Raw genomic sequence first — 22,152 nt, 5'->3', positions numbered from 1 at the left:
CCTGAAATGTATAGGTTGTTTTAGGGTTACTTTGTGTGCTTTAAAAAAAAACCCGTTTATGCAATTTACTTGGAATTCGCTTAGTCCTCAACAGGCCTGTGTTATTTCCTACTCTTCTAGTACAATAAATTAAAAACAAAATGTGGATGACCTGGGGTGTGTGTCTATGAGCGCCACAGTCCGCAGACAGTGAAGAGACCATTTGCAGAAAAGGGTGCTGGGGAATGAGAAATACACAAACACACACACATTCATGTTAGAAAACAAAATGTAGGAGAATGGAACAAAGACTTTAGAGTGCCACATTTGAGATCTGTGTGACCTTGGGCAAGTCATTTGATCTCCTTGAGCCTTAGTCTTACCCTCTGTAAAATAAAGACTAATAGTGCCAACTTTGTAAGGTGGATGTGAGGATTAGATGCAATCATAGGCACGAAGCTCCTGATACATAGTATGTGCTCAGTAAATGAGGGTTTCCTTTCCTATGTTGTCTCAAGGGACAGTGGCAAAGCTCAAGCATCCAGCAACCCAGTGGGGAGAGCAGGGAGGGTTCTGCAGAGGAAGGCTGAGCCCTGCCTAACTCCCAGGGGCTGTCTCCTATGCTGGGTGACCCGGTGGGAAGCAGAAATGTTCCTAGACAAAGGTGAATGTGATAGGGATGAAGAACACTAGAGAATAGGTGATAGAACGTCCTTTGCTGAAATGACATCCTTCACTAAATGACACTGATGAGATGTCTTTAAAGGAGACTGCGGCACCAGACCCCATGGCTTCCATTTGGCCACGGGCTTTCCGAATGATTTCATAGAAAACACAGGGTCAGGGAGGTTTCAGTCATTCCTTCATTTGTTCAACAAAGTATTCATTGAAGGCCTACTAGGTGGTAGAACTTTTGCTAGGTGCTGGAAGTACAGGAAAATAAAATGCCTAGGGTCTCAGGTCTTGTGGAACTTGCAGTCTAGTGGGGGAGATAAATAAACAAGGAAACCAAAATATAAATCTAAAATTAAAAATAAAAATTTAAATGAATTAAAAATGTTAAATTTTAATGAAATCTAAAATAGTGGTAACTGTTGGGAAGGAAACAATTGGGACTTAGCAATAGTAGGGGTAGTGGAGGAATCTTCCTAAGGTATTCAGGAAATCCTTCTTGAGGAATATTCCATTCTTGGCTCAGAGAGTCAGCAAGTTGAAAGGCACCTAAGGTGGGGATTATTTCCTCCAACCCTTTAACCTGTGTCAAACTTGACATACTGATAATAAATTTTAATCTGTTGAACACTTTTGTTGACTTGGATTTCACAACATATTGCTGCTCCTTAAGGATTCAAGGTTGGAAGTTTCCATTTTTATGATGGGTTGAAATTTAGGTTTCTGTTACTTTTATGCATTGGGTCCTAATGCTGCTTGTCTATTGTCCCAGGAGCTTCTCTAGGAAAGACTATTTGGTTACTTGCAAACAAATGGCTCAAAACTCTCTCAATTAAGGTAAAGAAATAAACAACAAACCAAATAATTTGTTAGCGCACATAAGTGAAAAATACAATATAGTTAGCTTCATCTAAAGCTTGATCAAGGGGCTCAATAACACCAAGACCTCTCTGCCATCAGGCTCTTTTCTCCTCTGTGTTGAATTCATTCTAAGACTCCACATGCTTTTAAGATGCCTGGCAGCAGCTCCAGGTTCTACTCTGCAGATGCAAGTATAACATGCTATTTTCATAGCAAATCCCAATAGACTTTCATTGTCACTCATTGGCTATGATGGGATCAGTGTCTGATCCTGCACTAATGCCTATGTGATGCTCTGGTCAGGACTGAACCACATGGAACCAGGGATGGAGTCAACCCAACTCAATGTAGCTGGACTAGGAATGGGAAGCGGGGTGGTTTTTGAGAGGAAAATTGGAGTGTGGTTCCCAGGAGGAGAACAAATGAATGCCGGCCGCCGCCAAATAGTAGGTAGTCACTCCCCCAATGAGTGCAGGTGGCCAGGTGGGAGCTGGGTAAACTGGCATGTGTGTGCCATGGGGAGCGTAGGCCCAGAGTAGCCAGGATCGATGGTCAAGAGACCTCGGAAATCTGGATTTGCATTTTTTCCCATGTAGGCAAGTAAATTTTTAAAAAGTACTGAACGGGGCAAGCAATAACATGTTTGGGATGAGATACATCCCTTTCTCACCAGTATTTGGTGACTTCTTTCTAAATCTTTTTATTTTTAATGAGAAACACTTCTTTTTTGGTTTTTACATTTTCCCCATATGCTATCCATTCCAGGTGGTGTTGCCCTGGACTCCCTTTTCTGGGCCCATTTCACTGGGTGAAGGAGGCATGCCCCTATAGGAAGGAAGGAGTATGGCTAGGGGTCCCAGAGACCTACGCGGATCCCGCTCCTCTGGGTGGTTCTGGGCAAGACAGTGCACTACACGGAGCCTCAGTTTCCAATCTGTCAAATGGGGAGAAAAACACCGACTTACTAGATGGAAGCAAAGGTTCGGTGATTTAAAGTCTATGATGCACGTGACACCGTGTGAGAGGTGGATGACACAAATTGCTGCCTGTCCTCAAGGGCGGTGCCTCTCCCTGTGCTTCTCCACATGTCAGCTGAGTGAGTCACATGCCTACTGAAAGGACAAAATTTTCCTAGTGGCAAGAAAAGGGTGAAATATAAATTTTTGTTTGTTTATTGAGCCATAACATATCTGCTTGCAGAGTGCACTTAATCCTAAGCGTGCAGCTCAATGGATTTCTACATATGTATATACCCATGTGACCACCACTCAGATCACAATATAGAACATTTTCAGCAACCCCAGAGGGGCGATCATTTTTTTATGAGCTGTTTGTGGGGATGGAGAGCAAGCCAGAGGAAGAATTGGAATAAAAACATCACAGACCTTGTGGAATACTGATTCTTTGTCCATGTCACAAAGGCCACTGTGCAGCAATCACAGAGCAGGCGTTGGTGAGGGGATGCCAACATCCCGGTAACCTTAAAAGAGCGTGTTACTAATAAGCACGCGGTTTCCACGACAACGCTGTGCACCATTGCCAGCGAGGAAACTCTTGTTATAATGATCATGACAATCATAATGATCCCTCAGATGTGGATCACCCCTCCCCCACCCCCAATTCCAAGTCCTTCACACAAACGAGCCCAGCAATGGGGCTCGTCTATTAATTAAAGGCCCCAAAGTGAAGGCAACATGTCCCCATGACAGTGCCAGGAACAATGGTTCCCTAATACACGTCATTTGGGGCATTCTTGATTCATGTGCGGGTCCTCGTGGCCTCGCATTATAGCTGTGGAGATTAATAACAAAGATTGATAATTACTCTTCTAATATGTAAATTTGCACATAAGTTGTGCCCCCATCCTGTCTTGTCTTCATCTAACTTAAGCCAAGCCCCATTATCTTTGTTTCCAGGCGTTGCTGTATCCTTGATTGCCTTTGACATGAAGTTTGCCGTTGGAAAAATGCTGACCTGTCTCCCTCTTAACTCGCCTTTTCACTGGTGTAGCTCTGAAAGGACCTGCCCTCGTGTTTGTGAAATACGGGAGGGCTTTCCTGCCACTGTGAAGAGCCGTGTGGTGTTTGGGCCTGGAGATGGAGCACTGGACTGAGAGTCCAGGGACTGGGGACTTGAGTGTGGTCTGCGTTCTGCTAGCTGGCCATGGATGGTGGGCTTTGCATTCTGGATACAAATTTCTCTTCTGTAAAATGACATGGATAATATTGTAAGGGCCTTTGTCCTTTCAAGAGCTGACATGTTATACCTGCCCTGCCTCAGTCATTGAGTCCCTAAGTGATGAATAAAGCAAATGACCTCTGGTTTCCTCATCTGAAAGTGAGGGTGATGAGTTTATTCTGGCAGGTGGTGGAGGTCACATGAGAAACATAGGGACACTGTCTGGCTCAAAATTGTGTTATCAGGACTAATGCCCTCCCCACCCAAATCCATCTGATCTCTTGATGATCGCCTACTAAGCACCTGGTGGGTGTCCTGCACTGGGATGGGGGCAGGGGATTCAATGGTGATCAGGCAGAGAGTCCCTCCTTCATGAGTCTCACTCCCTACTAGGGAAGACCAGTCACCTATCAATGAGCAAATGGGTCAGTTCCCAGCGGTTCTGAGCACTGTGAGGAGAATAAAAGGATGCTGGCGTGAGTGATGGCAGGTGGGAGGTGGTGCTCAGAGGAGTCCCACAGGCCTCTCTGAGGGGTGGACACTTGGCCAGAGGTGTGTAGGAGGGGCACTTGCGGGTGTCTGTGCAGAGTCGCGAGAGAGCATCCCTGGCAGAGGAGCAGCAAGTGTGAAGCCCAGAGTGGGGTTGGCGGCTGTTGGTGTAAAGGAGAGCAGGGAAGCCAGGGAGGGGCGTGGCAGAGGTAGGACAGGCTGCAGAAGCAGACCCTGGCCCATGGGCACCATTACCCCATGGGATGACAGGAGCCCCTTTTACTGTCAAAGTGCCCTGGTTTGGACAGTGCATGAGATTTTTGCTCAATCTATGGGCCATGAGAAAGACCTTGACTTTTGGTGTGGGTGAGGTGAGGGCACTGGAGGGCTTTAAGTGCAGGAGGGACATCTTCTGACATGGATTTAGAGGGATCAGGCTGGCTGCTGTGTGCAGAGCAGGCCGCAGGGAGCGTGGGGGGACCTTCTGTAGTCCTGTTAGCAGACTGCGCTCTCCAAAGTGAATGTGAGAGATGCAGGGTACCAGGAATGGCAAGGGAGCCTTTCTTTCTTGGGATCAAGGCTCCAGGCACAGTGTTCTCTCTTTAACAGGCACCAATGGCATCAGGACCACGGTCAGGCACAGGCAGGCCCTCAGAATGCCACCAGAGGTGGTGTGTGGATTGTACTCAAGAAATCAGTCTGCAGAAGCCAGCTGGCAGCAACCTTCACCCCCACTGCCCCATCTCAGCCTTGAAAAATGTAGCCTTGGTGATCTGAGCTTTAAGTTTCCAGGGAGAAAAGTCCCTAAATTGGGACTTGCTTTATGGAAAAGATGCATCATTGGAAAGTGTATAAATCAAATGTTTGCAAATGAAATTACATTGTAATGCTCTGGGGAATATTGCTATTCAATTTTCTTATTGATTTTACAGATCACAACAAGTGTCTCTTGCTCATTTAGAATCATTTGAAAAATTCAAGAAAGCATCAAGAAGGCTCGTGTGCAATGAACCAACAATCAGAGTTCAGATGTCAAAGGCTTACTGAGCCCCTGCCCTGGGCCAAGGCACAGTGGCGATCCGAACATGCACAACCGTTGCCTTCAAGGAATTTACAGTTCATCAAGGATGGCCTGGTAGAGCAAGTAGCTGTGAAAAATAAAGAAGCACTAACTTCATTACTTTGGGGAGTAATGTGTAACGAAGGCCTGATGGAGGCACTGAGGAGGCCACCTGAAGAGGAGATTTTGAAGCTGAGGTCTGAAGGAGGGGCAGGAGTTAGAGGGGTGGGAGGTTAGGAAGACTGGGGGTAAGCGCAGGGAGGGTTTTCAGTAGAGGACCAGCATGGGCAGAGGTCAGAGGTGGAAGGAGCATTGTCTGCATGAGAGTCTAGAGGAAGCCAGGGTAGCCACACAGGGACATGAAGAGGGAGCTTGATCACACTAGACCTGCAGGCTGTGTTGTGATGACTTTATTTCAAGAACAAGGAAAGCAAGTGTAAGATTTCAAGCAAAGAAGTGGCACGGTCAGATGTGCCAAATCAGAGTTTTCTGGAACAAGGTGAGGCATAAATATTTATGTAAACTTATAATAAAAAACCCAAGTACCACTTTTGATCCCACCTCTTGGAGGTAGTTGCAATGAATGAACATAAGTCTTAAGCAGTTTTTACACTTTTTTCATAAGTATTATGTGTAAACTTACATAATCATAGTAGTTCACAAATTGGGTATAACCATAATTGACTCAAACATTTCCCAGTGTTTGGGGACTGAACATCCCTTTTGCTGGGGACATTCCTGAGGTTGTGCCTTTGTTCTAGCGTCACTATTAATAGCACCTCTTTCACTTTTAAGAGTACTGAATGAAAAAGCATACCAACACCCTTCCTATAGGATAAGCATTTGAGTTGCTCATTATATTATTGATATTATCATTTTATAAAAATATATTCATTTGTGATGAACATATTTTAGTCAATCAGCTTAAACAAACCACATAGTCGCAAGCAGTCCTTGCTTTAAAAATGACCCTCAGAATTCATCTCATTGCGTTGCTCAGACTTCAGACATCCACATGCCACCTGCCCAGACACATTACTGACACTATCCTGGACTTAACGTTTTTCTTGAACTTGCCTCACATTTTTTAAAACTTCTATGAATGAGGTGATTAAGAAGGAAACTTTAAGTTACTCCGATGAGTGAAAAGCCAGTATTATATTCTATTCATAGAAGTGGCATAACAATGAATTCAAGGAACATTATTATGAGGGACTAGCTCTGGCCGAAGCCTGCTAGAGGCAGGAGAAAAGGAAGATCTGCAAGCCTCAGGGGGCTGTCGTGGCACCAGACAGAGCCTTTCTCTTCAATAAAATCAGAAGGTTTCAAAAAGCACAAACTTTCTCTCCCTGGGGTTTTGGGGGGGTGAAGCTGCAGAACTGTATTTGTTGAGGGCTGAAGTAACCTCAGCTCACGGCTTTGTGTGTGGTAATGAGTTTGGAATTTACTCCAGGGGTGAGAGTGGCAGGGTTATAACCTGTTTCCATGCACTGGAAGCCGCTCTGTACCACGCCCTGCGCTGTCTGCCGACAGACTCACTGAGTCACTCTTCACTCACCACGGAGATTCAGGCCCGCTTCTTGTTCTCCTGGAGTACACGGTCTAGAGGATGAGACAGTGATAAACAAATCAAACTCCATTTTAACTTGATGTAAGTTAAATTCTATAAGAACTTTAAAAAAAAAATAGACTTTGTTGTTTAGGTCTACTGAAAAATTGAATGGAAGTACAGAGTTCCCATATACCCCTGCCCCCACCCCCACAGTATATACAGTGTCCCCTATTATTGTCATCTTGCATCAGCATGATGCATTTGCTATAATTGATGAGCCAATATTGGTACATTATTTGGGTTCCCTCTTTGTGCCGCACACACCATGAGGCCAGTGTGAATAGAGGAAGCAGAGAGCTCTGCGGGCTCCCAGGCCACAGTTAGCATCAGATTTTATGGCCAGTGCCCAGGGAAGTCATTTGGGCTCCAAGCAGGGAGCGAAGAGGCGGAGACCTGCAAGATATTTGTGAGCATCTCTGGGATCTCCCAGCGTCCGCATGAGCTCAGAACACAGTCACAACTTGCAGATCAGGAAACTAAAGCGCAGTGCACAAGAAGGCTCACAGTCTCTGTCTACCTCACCTTCTGGGATGTTGTAGCACAGAGCATGGAAAAAGAGAGATGCAGAATCCAAAAGGAAGCCTCTGAATATCTATGTGAGTTGCAGCCTAGCAGGCAGCAAGGGTAAGAAACAGCTTTTAGAATTCAATTAGGCTGTAAGGAGACTAGTGAAGAAAGCTGGTTTGACCTCCTGGGCAGAGGGTGGGCAGGGAGCAAGAGGGGGAGGTGGTAGTTTTAGATCAGACAGGAGAATTAGGTAATGGGTATGGCCAGAATCTAATTGCCCATGAGACCAATCTCTTTAGAGGAAATGGAGTCCCTTATTGTCATGGCAACCAGTTAAAAGAGCTCAGCATGTCTATCAGCAGCTGGAGGAACAGCCCTGGATGCTGAGTATCATGTCCCAGCAAGAATCTCTGGTCCACAGTATGTCAGGATTCAGTTCATCCAAGCCCCGCAACATTGATGGCTTTAAAAAGATCAGTTTCTTCCTCATGAAGAAGCCAGAGGTGGGCAGCCTAAGGCTGTGCTCCATTTAGCTTTTGTTGCATAAACAAACTGCCCTGAAACAGTGGCTGAAAACGATGACAGTTTATGTCTTCTATTCTATGTGGTGCTGGAGCGCCCTCCCTTTGATCTGCTCGTGGGCTCCCCCAGCAGCTGCGGTCGGCTGGGAGGTTGCCTCACTCTGTGCCTGGCGGCTGGTGCCCCTGGCTGGGACCCTCATCCTGGGACTGGTTCCCCCACCTGGGGTCTGGGGTCAGCACGCCAAGAGGGCAAATGTATAACCGCATGGCCCCTAATAGCCTAGCCTCAGAAGTCTCCCAATGCCAATTCTGTCCAACATGGCTGACCAGAACAAGTCACAAGAACAGTCCAGATTCAGGGGAGGGAAACAGACTTCAGCTCTTGATAGGAAGAGGGCAAAGTCACATTGCCAAGGGGCTTTGGGATGGGAGAGATCATTCCAAACAATCTATCAGTGGCTGAAATGAATGTTCTGCTCCATGGAGTCATCCGAATCCTAGGATCCTTCCAGCTCACCACTCCACCACTCCAAGAGTAGGGCCCTGATCCTCCAGGTTCAAGAAAGTAGCTAGATGCCAACCATCACAATCATTGGGTGGCAAGACGGAGGCATGGACAAGAAAGGGGGAAAGGACACACACACCAGCTCTTTTCAGAAAGGTTTCTGAAATTGCCACATGTATTTCTGCTTATATCTGGCTGGCCAGTTCTTAGTCACATGGCCACTTTTAACTGCAAGGGAGGCTGGGAGATAGTGTCTTTATTCCGAGTGACCAAATGCTCATTGAGAATCTGAGGTTCTATTTCTAAGGAGGAAGCAGAGCATGCACATTGGGACCCAGCAGTTTCTGCCACAATATGAAACTCTTACCCCTAAGATGGCACAATGCACTGAAGGAAGTCACCCCAATCCACTTAGGATGGAGAACTGTCTCTCTACTAGGCAAATGCCTATAACCCTGCAAAGGTTTTAGGAGTCAAATGCATATCATTGTGTATTTGATATTTAAAGTATTCATAACATTGAAGAGCCTTTTTTTGGCATATTAGAGTATGAACACATTAGCCTTGTGATTCCAATTTTAAATGTATAATTGATTTTAGGCTTTGGATTTTTTGTTGAGATGCATACAAACCTTCTTATACTTACTTTATAAATGATACCAGACTGATAAGAGAGCTTGAAATTCACTGTATGTATAAGTCTTTAAATTAGATTTTCCAAATTGGCTTAAGTACTTTGGAAAGTTTGCTTGTCAGGTCAGGCAGTGGAAGTGTTTAAAAAGGGAAACTGGATGTGTTAAATTAGTAAGTCCTGTGTAAAATGTTGAAGATAATTTAATCAACCGAGTTTGCAAATGGCTGGATCGTTGAACTGAGTTTTAGTGGACTGACCATTAATCAAAAGCCCCTTGAAAGTACCTGTATAGAAATAGAATAATGGTTTGTAAATTTAACTTAAAGGCTTAAGAATGACTAGGTTTTTCCTTTTAAAGCTACTGTAATACATTGAACGCTAATTAAATAACAAGCTCTTGCAAGGAACCTTTTCTGTAGACAAAAATCTCTTCAACACTGACATTCTCAAGCTCACTGGAGAGCTGAGTTGGGATTTTGGTGATCCCAAAGTCCCTGCTTGTGTTCTGTCCACACAGCGATGGCAGCCCAGGTGGGAAAATTAAGGGGATGGAATTGTCAGGAACAGCACCTGGCTGGATGGGAAGAAGGCAAGAGAAAAGGCATCCAGAATGAACCGCCTGCAGGTCGCGCACAGGTGTACCGCTGCCCGTGCAGGCTGCCAGGGCCCCTCGGAGGATCCCCACCACCCCGTCTTACTCATCTCGCCCTCCTAAGCTCATACAGGGATCTTCACTGGACACTCCCCCTTTGGAGAGAGGAAGGAGGTCCTGGGAGACTTCATGAACGAGTCAACGCTGACGCTGAGGCCCTCAGCGGAGCTCTGGAGGTGAGGGCGTCCCCAGAGCCATTTCCTCCCTCTGTACCTGGGAAGAAAGGAATCCTGGACATAATACTAATTTGAAAACAATCACCACTAACTTTTGTAGTCAAGGCTGTGGGAGAGGCACCCAGATCCTCATTTCTGGCTGGTGTTCCCCTCCTCCATTGCTCTGAATCTAGCTCACTGCTGATGCCTTCTCTGGAAAATCCATTCCTCCCGCTGTACCCGACAAACCTACCCTCCCCCACCCCAGGCCTGGGGTGCGAAAGGCCAGCGCCTCACCTCATACGGCTGCAGTTCATGTTCCAAAGCTCACATGGGAGCAGTGTGAAGCTAGTCCACAGCTGAGACCACTTTCCTGCTTAGCAACATGTTGCAGAAAGTGGGTTTGACTGCCAAAAAGCTCATCTGAGGATCAAGTCTCCTGCTTGGCCTTCAACTTCCTCCCGGTCTTGCCAATGGGTTTCAGCCCTGGACAAGATCCCTGTGGATTCAACGAGACCAAAGAAACGACAGTGAAACGTTCTTGGAGTGAAAGGGTTATACCCAACTTTATTCCCACGGTGGCAGGTCAATTAGAATCCAATCCACTCAGAGTGAGTCTGCATGCAGCAAGCCGGTCTCTGTCTCTGGGCCTCTCTGCCTCCACAGCCATCTTGGTCTCTGTCCTTGGTGCTGCCACCACTCCAGCGGCATCTCTGCTCACTTGCAGCCTTGCAGCTGTGCCACCGCACAGTGCAGAGCACTGGGCGAAGTTCTTTATATAGTCAATAGTAATGTATTGCCCACACGTGTGCAGTGAGCTAGCCAACCAGGGCCAGGTGAGAATCCTAGCCACAGGAACCTTCACTTTATCCACACACCCCATATTGGATAGCCACCACCAAGGCCCTCAGTGTTTGTGGAGTGAATGACTTGAGTTATGTAAAGCTTGGGTACATAGTAGGCCCTCATTTAGTTCCCATTGCCTCCCCAGAAGACCCATCTCTTTTGTAGTGACCCAGGGAAGTCTCGAGGACATTCTGTTCCTCTGTTGTGACCTTGTGCCAGCCTTCAGGGCTGTGTCTGGTCTTTCTGGAGATCTTACAGTACAGGCAGGGACACCCTTGGTGCAGCGTTTCTGGGTGAGTCTGCAAAGATGCTACATTCACAGTAGGTGGCAGCAGTGAGACAGGTGGCTACCAGCCACCTGTGTCTGATCTGGGAGCGCCCCCTTGTGGCGAGACATGCAATACATGTTGAGGGAGGTCTTCCCACCATCCAGGTGGTCTTGTGGTTCAAATTCCTCCAGACAAGAAGAAAGTGAGAGTTTAAGGTGGGAGCTCAGGGACCTATTTAGCATAAAAGGGTAGCTGTTAGCTTTGAGACGAGAAGGCTTCTCTTTACTTCCTATTAAAATCGGCTGTTCCTCAGTGCTATAACCGTTTTCTCTCTTTAACAGCAAAAGCAATTTCCTCACTGCAGAGAAAGTTAGGAGACTTGCCATAGGTCTCATCTGCCCTGGTGTAGAGTGAGCTTGGGCAACTGGCTTTCAGAAGTTGAAGTCTTACTCAAGAACAAAGCACTTTTCTTTCTCCATCCAACCCATCTGTTCTCCACTCAAAATTTAAAATGAAGATAAAAACAGGCCCAACTTATTTTGTCACTTAGCCCTGCCTGAAGCTCTGGGAGAAATATTAAGTAATAGTGATGATGATGAAAGCAGCAATAATAAACTACAAATGAAGAGGGCTCTCAGCTAAGATTGAAATGCCTGAGTAGAAGAGCATTTCATGAATACCCACCTTCTGAACATCCGACAGGTCTCCAGGCTCTGTCACTTCACCCCTTCATCCATCTTCTTGTTAAACAGACTGACATTTACCTGATTCAGGCCCCCATTGTCTCTTGCCAGCATGTCCTTACCAGACCCCTTTCTTGTCTCTCTTCCTCTGGTGGTTTCCCCCAGCCCTCACATGGCCATTCCCCTGCCTCTGCGCGGCCTCTGAAACTTCAAGATCCTCAAGTCATCCACCTGCATAAAACCCTCCAAGGGCATTTTGTTCCAGGCCAGGTGGTCAAGTCCAAATTACCTGTCCAGGCATTCAAAATCTTTTCCCATCTGGCACATTCCATTTCTCCTTGCTCGCCTGGCCCCATCTCCTCACTGTAACCTCCATGCTCACTAAAGCCCCAGAGGCTCTCCCAAATACCTGGATCCTATTTACCTGCAACTGCCAGCCCTTTGATTACAACGGCCTTCCCTCCCTCATTTCCCCAGAAGACTCTACTTATCCTTCAAAATGTGCTGGGTGCATCCATTTACCTTGTCACGACCACCATTTCACCAGTCAGCATGCTTTATTGTAAGGAATTATCATCCTTCTCCCTCCCTCCACTGGACTGTGAGCCCCAGGGAGGCAGAGTCTTTTCACAGTCCTCACGGCATTCTTAGGTCTAGAACAGTGCCTGGTATTCAGAGGGTGCTCAATAAATCTTTTATGGAAGGATGAACGAATGAACACAATATCTCTACGGATGCCTGGGTCTGGCTGAGACCAGTAATTCTTCCTGGGTCCTCTGAGATTTGTGGCGAGCCTAGCTATTTCTCCTGCCATCACAGCAGCTCTCTGCACCTTTGACAAAGGCTCACCTCTTGTCACCTGTGGATGCTTTTGCACAATCTGGTTGCTTGGCATTCGGAACTGGTTTCTCAGGGCTTGTGTTCCCAGAAGCCCACCCTGTCTCTAAGGCTGATGGGAAGAATAATGTCCTGAGGGTGGATGGGCCCCCCAGAGATGATCCAGCCGCTGGGCTGTCAGCTGGACTCTGCAGTCAGGGCCAAGGCCCTGGGGAAGAAGGTGGCAGCAGATGAGATCCATCTGGAGGGGCCGGCAGCTGTTGCCTGCGACTAACTGGTGCTGCTGTGCTCTGTGCGGGCCGCAGGCACTGTTTCCTCCAATCTCCTCAAGTGGTTCTTTGCTGGCCTCGGGTAGTTTCCTCACAGGTGTGATGTGGTGGTTGATTTTGTGTGTCAACTTGATTGGGCTAAGGAAAGCCCAAAAAGCAGGTAAAACATTATTTCTGTGTGTGTCTGTGAGGGTGTTTTTGAACTAGATCAGCATGTGAATTGGTAGACTGAGTAAAGAAGATAACCTCACCAGTGTGGCTGGGCCTCAGAATCCCACTGAATCCCTAACGAGAACAGAACAGGGGAGGAAGGGTGAATTTTCTCTTTGCTGGAGCTGAATCATCCATCTTCTCCTGCCCTCAGACGTCACACGTCAGCATGCCTGGGTTGGGGGTTTGGGACGTGGACTGGGATTCGCCCCATTGGCTCCTTGGTTCTCAGGCCTTTAGACTCAGACTGAATATACCCAGCTTCCAGCTTCTCCAGCTTGACGACACCAGAGAGTGGTACTTCTCGGTCTCCATAACCACATAAGCCAATTCCCATATAAATCTTTTCTCCATGTGTCTATATCTATGTCAATGTCTGTATTGATATCTGTCTAGGTCTAACAGCTGCCTGGTTAAATCCTGCCTGTGCTGATAATTTAGGTCTAAATCTATCTCCTGTTGGTTCTGTTTCTCTAGAAAATTCTGGCTAATCCAGATGTTCTCAGCAGCACTCGATGAGAAGGAGACTTGCGGGGCCTCTGCAGATCTCCAGAGCGTATCTGCATTCTCCCTCTTTCTCTCAATCCCTCTCTCCCCCTTTCTCTCCCTCTTGTTATACAACCTTCTCCCCATGACACTCTGCCCTGTAAACTCCAGTTACCCTGGCCTCCCAGCCGCATCTCCTCAGCTTGGAGGGACCAGTGGGCTCAGCTTGGTTTCCTCCTGCTCTGTGGCCTGACAACGCTCCCCAGACAGGAAGCTGGGGCAAGCATAGGGCTTCCCTCGTTGGTTTTCTCTCTCTCAGGGATCACCACCTCTATTGTCTGATGTCCAGTGTTCTCGAAACTATTATTTCCTCTATTTTGGCGAGTTCTTTGTTTCAGGTGAGAGGATAAACTCATTCCCTGTTATTATGATGCCTGGAAGACAAGTCAGTGAATGAGCCCAGATCCTCTCAAGGAACCCGTATACATCCAGGCGTTTCTGTTGGGCAACTAGGATGGGGCTCTATTGACCTAAGCCATCCTAATTCCTCTTTAAGTATTTTTCAAAAACACTGGATGGGACCAAACAAGACCAATGGACTACATTTGGCCCTGGGGGCATCATTTTGAGATTCATAGTCTACTTGTTTCCAGATTTTTCTTACTTATTTTAAATTGTTAGAGCCTCAAAATAAATAGTCTTTACCATTTTACAGGTGCAGAAGTGAAGACTCAGGCAAGTTAGGCACCTGCTCCAAGTTAGGAGTCAGGAGAGACAGGGTTTGAACGTGGGTATTCTCTGACTTGAAAGCCAGTGCCCTGTCTCACGTGAGATTCCTATCGCTTTGTCCCCATCTGCACCATTAGCATTTCACACTGTGTGTGTGTTTACTGTATGCCTCTCCCCGCCCACCCCCAACACTGAGCCCTCGATTGGCAGGAGATGATGAGGACGTTTTTTGCTGACCACATGACTTCTCTCCTTCCCCCTGCCTCCTTAATGTTCCCTGCCTTCTCTGCCCACCTCTGTCTATTAAGTGGGAGGCGTGTTAGCAACAGCGCAGGTGGGATTTAAACAGGCAGCTGTTACCTGTGAGATGCTGTCCCGGCCACCACAGGAGCGAGGATGTGGAATGATGCCAGTTCAAGGTAGAGTCGGTTCATTGGAGGGGAAAAGGGCTGCTTGGCTTCAGGTAAACACAACTTCTGGGAGATTTAAAAAAATGGTAAGGCCAAAGCTGTTGGAGGGAGATTGTCAACTCAGTGGTCCCCAAAAATATTCATATTAACCAACAAGATATTAGCATGATTGATAAAACCAAAGAACTTGACTATTGATGAAAATACAAGGAAAAGATGCTCTCATATGCTACTAATAGCAAGATAAGTCAGTATTATTTTTCTGGAGGGCCATTTAACAAAGCTTATCAAAAGCCTTAAATATGTTCATGGAATTTGACTCAGCAATCTCACATCTAGAATGTTCTATCCTAAGGAGATACTCAGACAGGTGCACCATGATTTATCCATGAGAATGCTTATTGCTGCATGGTTAATATTGTATTAGTCAAAAACCAGAGACTTGATAAATGCATCAGTTCAGAAGGCAAATATACAGAAGAATAATGACTTGAAAAATGTTTATGAATAGTTGCTGAATTAAGGAAACTCAATTATAGAATTATATGCATGTTAATCATAATTAATACTTGCTTTGTGCTTTACTTACCTACTTAGTTCACTTAGTCCTTACAGTAATCTTATGAGGCAGGTACTGTCCTTGTGGATGTGGAAGCCGGAGCATGGAGATGCCAGCTGACTTCCCCTTAGGTAGGTGGTAGGTGGCAGAGCCATCTTCCAACTCCTGATGCGAAAGTCCAGGCTTCCAGACCTTTAACAACCACACCAGCTCTTCCCAAAATGTGGTCACTGGACCAGCAGCTCCACATCACCTAGACCTTGTTGGAAATGCTAATTCTTAGGCTTGACCCCTTGCCTTCTGATCAGAAGCTCTGGGGTTGGTGTCCAGCAATGTGTGTTTCCAGCTGGATGCTGAATTTGAAGAACCACCATGCTACACTATCGTACCTTTTCTTGAAGTTTTGTTTTAAAAAAAAAAAAAAAGTCAAGTGATTTAATCATTAAAGTATTAGCAGCAGCATCTCTGAGTGGTGGGATTAGGGGTGATTTTGGTTTTCTTCTTTGTGAGATTTTTTGTTATTTCCCAAAGTCACACAATGAACATTTGTGACCAAGAAAAAAAAAGTCTTAAAAAAAAAAAAGAAGCAGAAAGTCCCCAGGGAGAAGGAACTATGCTTTAAAGCTCAGTGATTGGGTATATATTTGCAGGGCAAGAGAATGTACAGAAGGAAATCATTTTCCTAAATCAGGTAGAAGTTCAAACAGTGCTTCTAGCATGCATATGAATCACCAGCGGGTCTTGCTAAACTGCATTCTGATTTAGCAGGTCAAGGTGGCTGAGAGGCTGTGCTTCCAACCTGCTCCCAGGTGATGCGAGTCGAGGGACCACACTCTGAGAAATGAGAGACCAGAGAGATATATGCTCTCAACTCCCAGAATGCCAGCTCCATGGGAGGAAACCTTTTCTGGTTCCATGATACATTCCAAGCACTGAGAACAGAACAAAAAAATAATGATCAAATAAATGCATAGAGATGCTATGAGTCAGGGCCAGCACTGGGGGTGGTCCCACAGGGACACCCAAGAAAGTGGGTTTTGAGGGTGACTCTACACCTGCTGCCAGCTCCGCCTGGGTGAGCTGTGTCCTCTTGACATCACCTGGGCATGGCGACAGCTTTGGCTCCCCCCTTTCCATGAACTGATGTGTAAGCCCCAGTCAGCCAGGGCCAGGGTTGCCTGGAGTCTCAACCTCATTCCAAAGAGCGAGTGCCAGGAATCTGGCAGCTCGCAGCTAGGAGTTCTGAGAAGCCCAAGGCAGAAAGTTAGAAATGAAGAAATCTCTAAGTTGAGGTTTTTGTAGAAATATTAACTCATACATATAGGCTGCGTGCTGCATTTGGATTACAGGTTAGTCTTGTAAGCCTGAAATAAATTATACACTCTTCATATTATTCAGCACTGTACTGTATAATAATAAATTATACAGTTATAGGCCTCAGCCTAAGTTATACCAAATTATACCACAGCATATAATTACCCTGCACTGTACCATGTAATAATAAATTAGACAGCTACGAACCTAAGTTGTGATTCCAGAAAGCGATAGGAGAATGAACGGAACTGCTGATCCATTCTTCTGATCAGGACCTTACTGTTGGGCAAGCCTGGGGCTGAAGGAGAAATGGCCCATCTTCTCTGCCTCCGGTCCTCTCTCTCTCTTCAGCCCCTCCTTCTCTCCTTCTCTCCTTCCCTCCTTGATTCAGGTGCAGACTTGACCTTGGAAACCTGGGCTCATTGGAGCTCATGCTCATCCTCAAGAGTCCCCGGGTTGTGAGGACAACCACACATGAACTGAAAAATGCAACCTAGTGTGCTAACAGCTGTGTGAATCACACAATAATAAAGACAGCCAGGTATGAAATGTATTAGCACAGGTGTGAACTCCTCCCAGCCCCGCAAGGTGGGTAAAGGGTCCCATCTGACAGGTGAAACGAGCAGGGCTGGAGTGACTTGCTCAAGGTCACACAACTACAAGTGGCAGAGTCGGGATGTTAGCCCAGGACTGTCTGCTGGTTGTAGTCCTCTCAGGGTGCTATTAGGTTTAGTCAGCTTGGAAAGCAAAAACCCAGTATCATAAAAATTACACTTGGCACATCCTTAGGAGGCACCAGCTTAGAGAACATCTGTGAGTCCCGCACAGCTTGGTCTTCCCGTACCACTCTTCCTTGTATAATACTTTATTGTATAGGTAGTGGGTATTAAGCATTGCTGTGAGCACTCCACATGCTATAAACTTATTTCATACTCTCAACAACTTTATGAAGTTAGTCTTCTTATACCTATTTTACAGATGAGGTGCCTGAGGCACAGATGGGTTAGCAACTTGCTCAAAGTTACCCAGCTAGTAAGTGGCAGAGCTGGAATCTGAACTTAAGCAAGTCTGGTCTACCAAATCCTTCATTCTTGACCCCTCTACTGCTAATTATTTTTTAAAATCTTAGAAGTCTAAACTTGTCCTCAGGTATTTGCTGATGAGAAGCCCCAGTGGACTTGAGCTCCAGCGGACTGAGCCCCAGGGAGATCTGGGCTGTATCAAACATCCGCTCGGGGCATGCATGCGCCCACTGCATCACTGGTGCTTTATTTAATCTTTCATCTTTCTTTCCTCTTTTCTTTTGTCTTAAGAGCATATTAAACATGTGTAAGCTGTGACTCTATTGTGATCTAAGTGTACAAGAAGCCCGAAAGGGCAGAGACGTGGAGGCAGGCATCTCTCTGCAGTGGTCAGAGAAAGCTTCTGGGAGGAGGTGGCATTAAAGGCAGAAAGGATGAATAAGAGTTTGAACAGCACTCAAAGGAGGGAGAGGCATTCAGGCAAGAGAAGAATGAGGATAAAGTCCTATGGGTGAGAAGAGGTTGTCTTTGGGGGAGTATCAAATCCTTCTAGGTGGTTGTGTGAGCTGGGCAGGAGGAGAGGTGGGGTGGCAGGCTGGGCCCCTGAACGCCTCACTGAAACATAAGGAACCGGGACTTTATCCTGAACGTGACGATGATCAGTGCATGGACTCAGGGTCCCTTGGGGATTCCCCAGCATCAGAATGTGGCTCAAGAAGGGAGACCTGAGTCCCTGCAAGGACCAGCCTCAGCCTGCCCTACTCCATCCTCCGAGGCTCTCACAGGCTGATCAAGTGCTTACTCGAATGTTCTTTGGATCATGTCTGGCAAGTGGAAGAGGCTCAGCTGTGCTCCCTGGAAGGGCACCTGGCAGACTGGAAATAGGGTGGCCGGATAAAATACAGATGCCCGTGCTCAGTGAAATTTGAATTTCAGATAAACAGCAAATAAGCTTTCAATATGAATATGTCCCAAATATCACATGAGATATACTTACATGTAAAATATTCATTCTTGGTGTGAAATTTAAATTTAAGTGGGAGTCCTGTACTTTTATTTGCTAGATCTGTCAAACCCAGATAGAGAGGAGCCGGCCACTTTCCAAATCAGATTCAAGCCCCTGTGCATCAGCGAGGGTCCCATCAGAGAAGCAGAGCCTTTGGGAGTCACCTAGAAGGAAGGCTTCATTCCTGGGGCTGTGACCTCTGCAGTTGGGAGCTGGTGGCGCTGTCTGTGCAGGCTGTCACCTCTGCATCACTGAGAGCCGGAAGCCTCTGTGGCTCAGGAAGGAGGGCTGCTGTGGATGAGAGCAAGGCTGAACTGGAACCTGGGACCATCTCTGACCACCCCAACCTCAATGTCACGACGACCTGCAGGAGAAGCTGGTGCTCTTCCCACGGAGCTGCACGTGCACCTGGCCCAGGATGCGGAGATGCTGAAGGAGGTCTGATGGGAGCTGCAGGCTCTGTGCATCTGACTGCCACTCCCATGCCAAGGAAATGCTGCCATTTCCCAGAGCCCCACACTGACCCTCAGAACCTAAAATGTTGGGGACTTCGGCACTTGTGCTTTTGAAGCCTTGAGCAAAATGTTGCACTTGGCCAATGTCAGCCCAGAACCCTATGAGAAAAGCATGATGGGATGTGCGGCTCAAGTGTGGCTAGTCTGACAGTTCCATGTCCCATGGCTGGTGAAACTGTGATTGCAAAGGAGGGTCTCTGAGAGTGCTGGCTTTGCCTCCAGTTCTGCCCTTGAACAGCTCTGTAACCTTGGGTAAGTTAACTTCTTGATGCCTTGGTTTCCACACTTGTAAAATGTATACAAAACTCATGTATCCCCCACATAAAGTTGCTGAGAAGATAAAATGAGACAATGAGTCCAATCTGGCAGAGGACACCTCATTAACAGTTAATGAATAATAATTCCTATTCCTACCAAGTCAAAGAGCTTGCTATCCATCTATTTTGCTATGACAAAAAAAAGGCACTTGTCTTAAAAGATAAAATATTAAGAAGTAGTCAGTTGCAAAAAAAGTCTCTCTCAATTAAGTAACCCTCCAGGTCAGTCTTGAAAAGATAATGTAAACCACCTTCAAAAGCATCTCCAAATGCCAAGATTAAAATCAGACACCACATACATGCAGCTATGAATCTCTGAGATCTTAGCAGTCTTTCCCCTTCTCCAAATAAACAACAGAGATAAGCTCTGAGTGGTGAGGAAATAGTAAAATTCTGCTTCAGTACTGCTGCAGATGTCATAGCTGCTGATGAAAAGAAAACGCTTTCTTTGAAAAGGCCACTCAAGAAAAGAAATTCTGGCAAGGGAGCCGACATGGAATGAAAGCCAGGAGGCCAGCCAGCAGGTGGTGGCCACCACCAGGGGGCACTGACAAGGCCAGGTGGGGACCCTGAGACGTGGGAGGCAGTGGGCTCAGAGGATAGCAGCTCTTCTCATTTCTGGTGCTCAGAGAGTGGAAAGGAGAGGGGTTTTCCAATGGACTCTTCATCATTTGTAACCTCAGGGCCTGTTTGCAATGCTCTCTCAGTGCCGTGCCTTATTTTCATGGCTGAACAGAAAAAAAAAAGAAATAACTTCTCTATGGTTACAAAAATAGGGGTAAATGGGCCCTCTTTGGGCCCTAATGGGCCTCTGAATCCCACTGGAAAAAAAGGCCCCTGGGCAGTCTTTTTTGCCACTTAGCCTGCTTTTGATATTTTCTTCTTAACAACTTGTAATTCCAGTTTGCAACAAGAAATACAAATGCATTCAAAGACTCATGGTTTTGTGCCAGGGCCAGAAAGATTAGGAAAAGTGTGCCCAGGAGCAAAGCAGGTGGAGAAAGTTCAGAGTGGGAACTGGACTCCCGCATAGATGATAGGAATGATAGGGAAGGCAATGTGGCGATCTAGATATGATAAACAAAAAAGTTTGTGTACTGTTAAATCCGACCATCCCATTTCTAGGAATTTTTGTGCAATGCTTATTACAAGTTTGTTTGCAAGTAGGGAAAAAATAGCAACAGCCCGAAGTGCTGCCCATGGGGAATTGATGACCTTTCTCCATTAGTGCCCCTGTGCTCCATGCCTACCTAGCTGCCAGGGCACTTTGTGAAAACACATGTTAGAGCAGGCTGTTCCCCTGATCCGGCAGCTTCCTGTTTCTCTCAGGATAAAGTCCAAGCTCCCCACCATGGCCTACAGGCCCTATCTTCCCAGGCTTCAGCCCACCTCTCTGCCATTTCAAAAATGCTCATTCTCTCTACCTCCAGTCAGACCACGCTGAGCTTGGTCCAGCCTCACAGACTTGGCTCGGGCTGCTCCCTGAGCCTGGGATAGTGGAGCCCGGGCTCTGCCTTTGCCTTTTGCCTTCTCTGTCTGCTGGTGGCGGTATACGTGCCAGGCCCTCAGGGAGTCAGAACATTTTATCTAAGCTGTTTGTCCTCCCCATCCACTCTATTTCTCCATCATGTCACCCCATCTCATTTTCTTCGATAGCATAAGGGGAAACAGTCTTGATGGTTTCTTTGTGTGTACTTGTTCTTTGTCTCTGCCACTAGAACTGAGAGTGAGGACTCAGTGTGTCTGTCCTGTGCCCTTGTCTGGTGTACAGAAGCTGCCAGTACACACTTGTTTGGCAAATGAATGAATGAATGAATTTAAGAATACTATGAGGTGGTCTAAAGGAAAGGGGTAGATCTGTAAGTATCACTAAAAAGGTGCCCCAGGTATATAAACTAGTTAGACATGAGCCCATTTATATAAAACTAAAGTCTATACATACAATAAAAATAGCTAGCAATATTTGAGGGCTTGTGAGCAACCAGGCCCAGTTGTAACTTCCCTAATATTTATTGTCTTGTCTCATTTGATCTTTATAGCAATGGGGCAGGTACTGATTTAGGCACCATTCTACAGAGGAAGAAACTGGCACAGAGAGGTTAAGAAAGTCACAGAAGGCCACACAGCAGGTAAGTAGAGGGGAACCAGAAGATGATTCTAGAGAGTCTGACTTTCAGAAATATGGTCACTAAAAGTGTAGTGATTACCTCAGAGGGTGGAGAGGGGCTAGGGGAAGATTCAGGAGGCCATGGATATCAGGGGAGGGGCCAGATGCCAATGTTATTCTAATAGCCCTGTGTGATCTCAGGCAAGTCACCTCCCTGCTCTGTGCTCAGCTGGGAACCCAGGATGGTGGTCTGGAGCTATTTAGAGAAATAAACTGGATAATTACCCAAAGTGCCCCACAGGGCCCTCAATACATGATAGCTATCAGCAAAGGTTGTAAATATTTGGGGAACAGGCCTAAACTTCGTTGCTGAAAGCCGTGTTCATTTCCTGGAGCCAAGGCCACTGAGGGTGTCCCAGGGCCTGGGTACTTGGCTCAAAGCAAGGGTCTTCCCTTAGGGCCGCAGGCACTCCCAGCCGGCACCCACCATTCTCTCTCACTGTGCTGGAATGCGACTCCCTGGGAGGCCCAGCTGGGAATGCACAGAGGACATTCTTGAAATAGTTGAGCTCAGGCTTAAGGTGCTAAGAGTAGCGCAGGCAATTTCAAAGTGCCTTTGCCTCATCTCTTGACAGACAAGACTTTAAAACTTGTCCTGCATTAGCAGGACACACAGCTGGAAAGGGAAGGCAAGTTAGGGGCAGGTGGCTCAGGAATGTATTCTGAAGGTATGTGGGAATCTGAAGAT

At 46.5% G+C, this 22,152-nt stretch overlaps 1 protein-coding gene across 14 annotated transcripts in view; it reads right to left on the bottom strand.

Annotated features, from left to right (window-relative positions):
* SIRPA (signal regulatory protein alpha) overlaps nucleotides 1-22,152 on the bottom strand; it is a 75,973-nt gene that overhangs the window by 932 nt on the left and 52,889 nt on the right. Inside the window, exons 9-16 of one of the 14 annotated variants that reach the window (XR_012131486.1) lie at nucleotides 18,457-18,756; nucleotides 15,154-16,055; nucleotides 14,515-14,630; nucleotides 10,123-11,125; nucleotides 9,717-9,883; nucleotides 6,717-6,841; nucleotides 2,898-2,992; nucleotides 2,478-2,643 (exon numbers count right to left, since the gene is read on the bottom strand). The gene's annotated coding sequence lies outside the window, so the exon portion shown is untranslated. The remainder of the gene's footprint in view (nucleotides 1-2,477; nucleotides 2,644-2,897; nucleotides 2,993-6,716; nucleotides 6,842-9,716; nucleotides 9,884-10,122; nucleotides 11,126-14,514; nucleotides 14,631-15,153; nucleotides 16,056-18,456; nucleotides 18,757-22,152) is intronic. The other 13 variants (XR_012131488.1, XR_012131487.1, XR_012131489.1 and 10 more) reach the window with 13 other exon arrangements.

Source organism: Manis javanica, chromosome 5 (genome assembly GCF_040802235.1).
Source record: "Manis javanica isolate MJ-LG chromosome 5, MJ_LKY, whole genome shotgun sequence".
Classification (NCBI taxonomy): Eukaryota; Metazoa; Chordata; class Mammalia; order Pholidota; family Manidae; genus Manis; species Manis javanica.
Note: the sequence above shows the minus strand (reverse complement) of the source record. Positions and strands in the feature narration are given on the sequence as shown.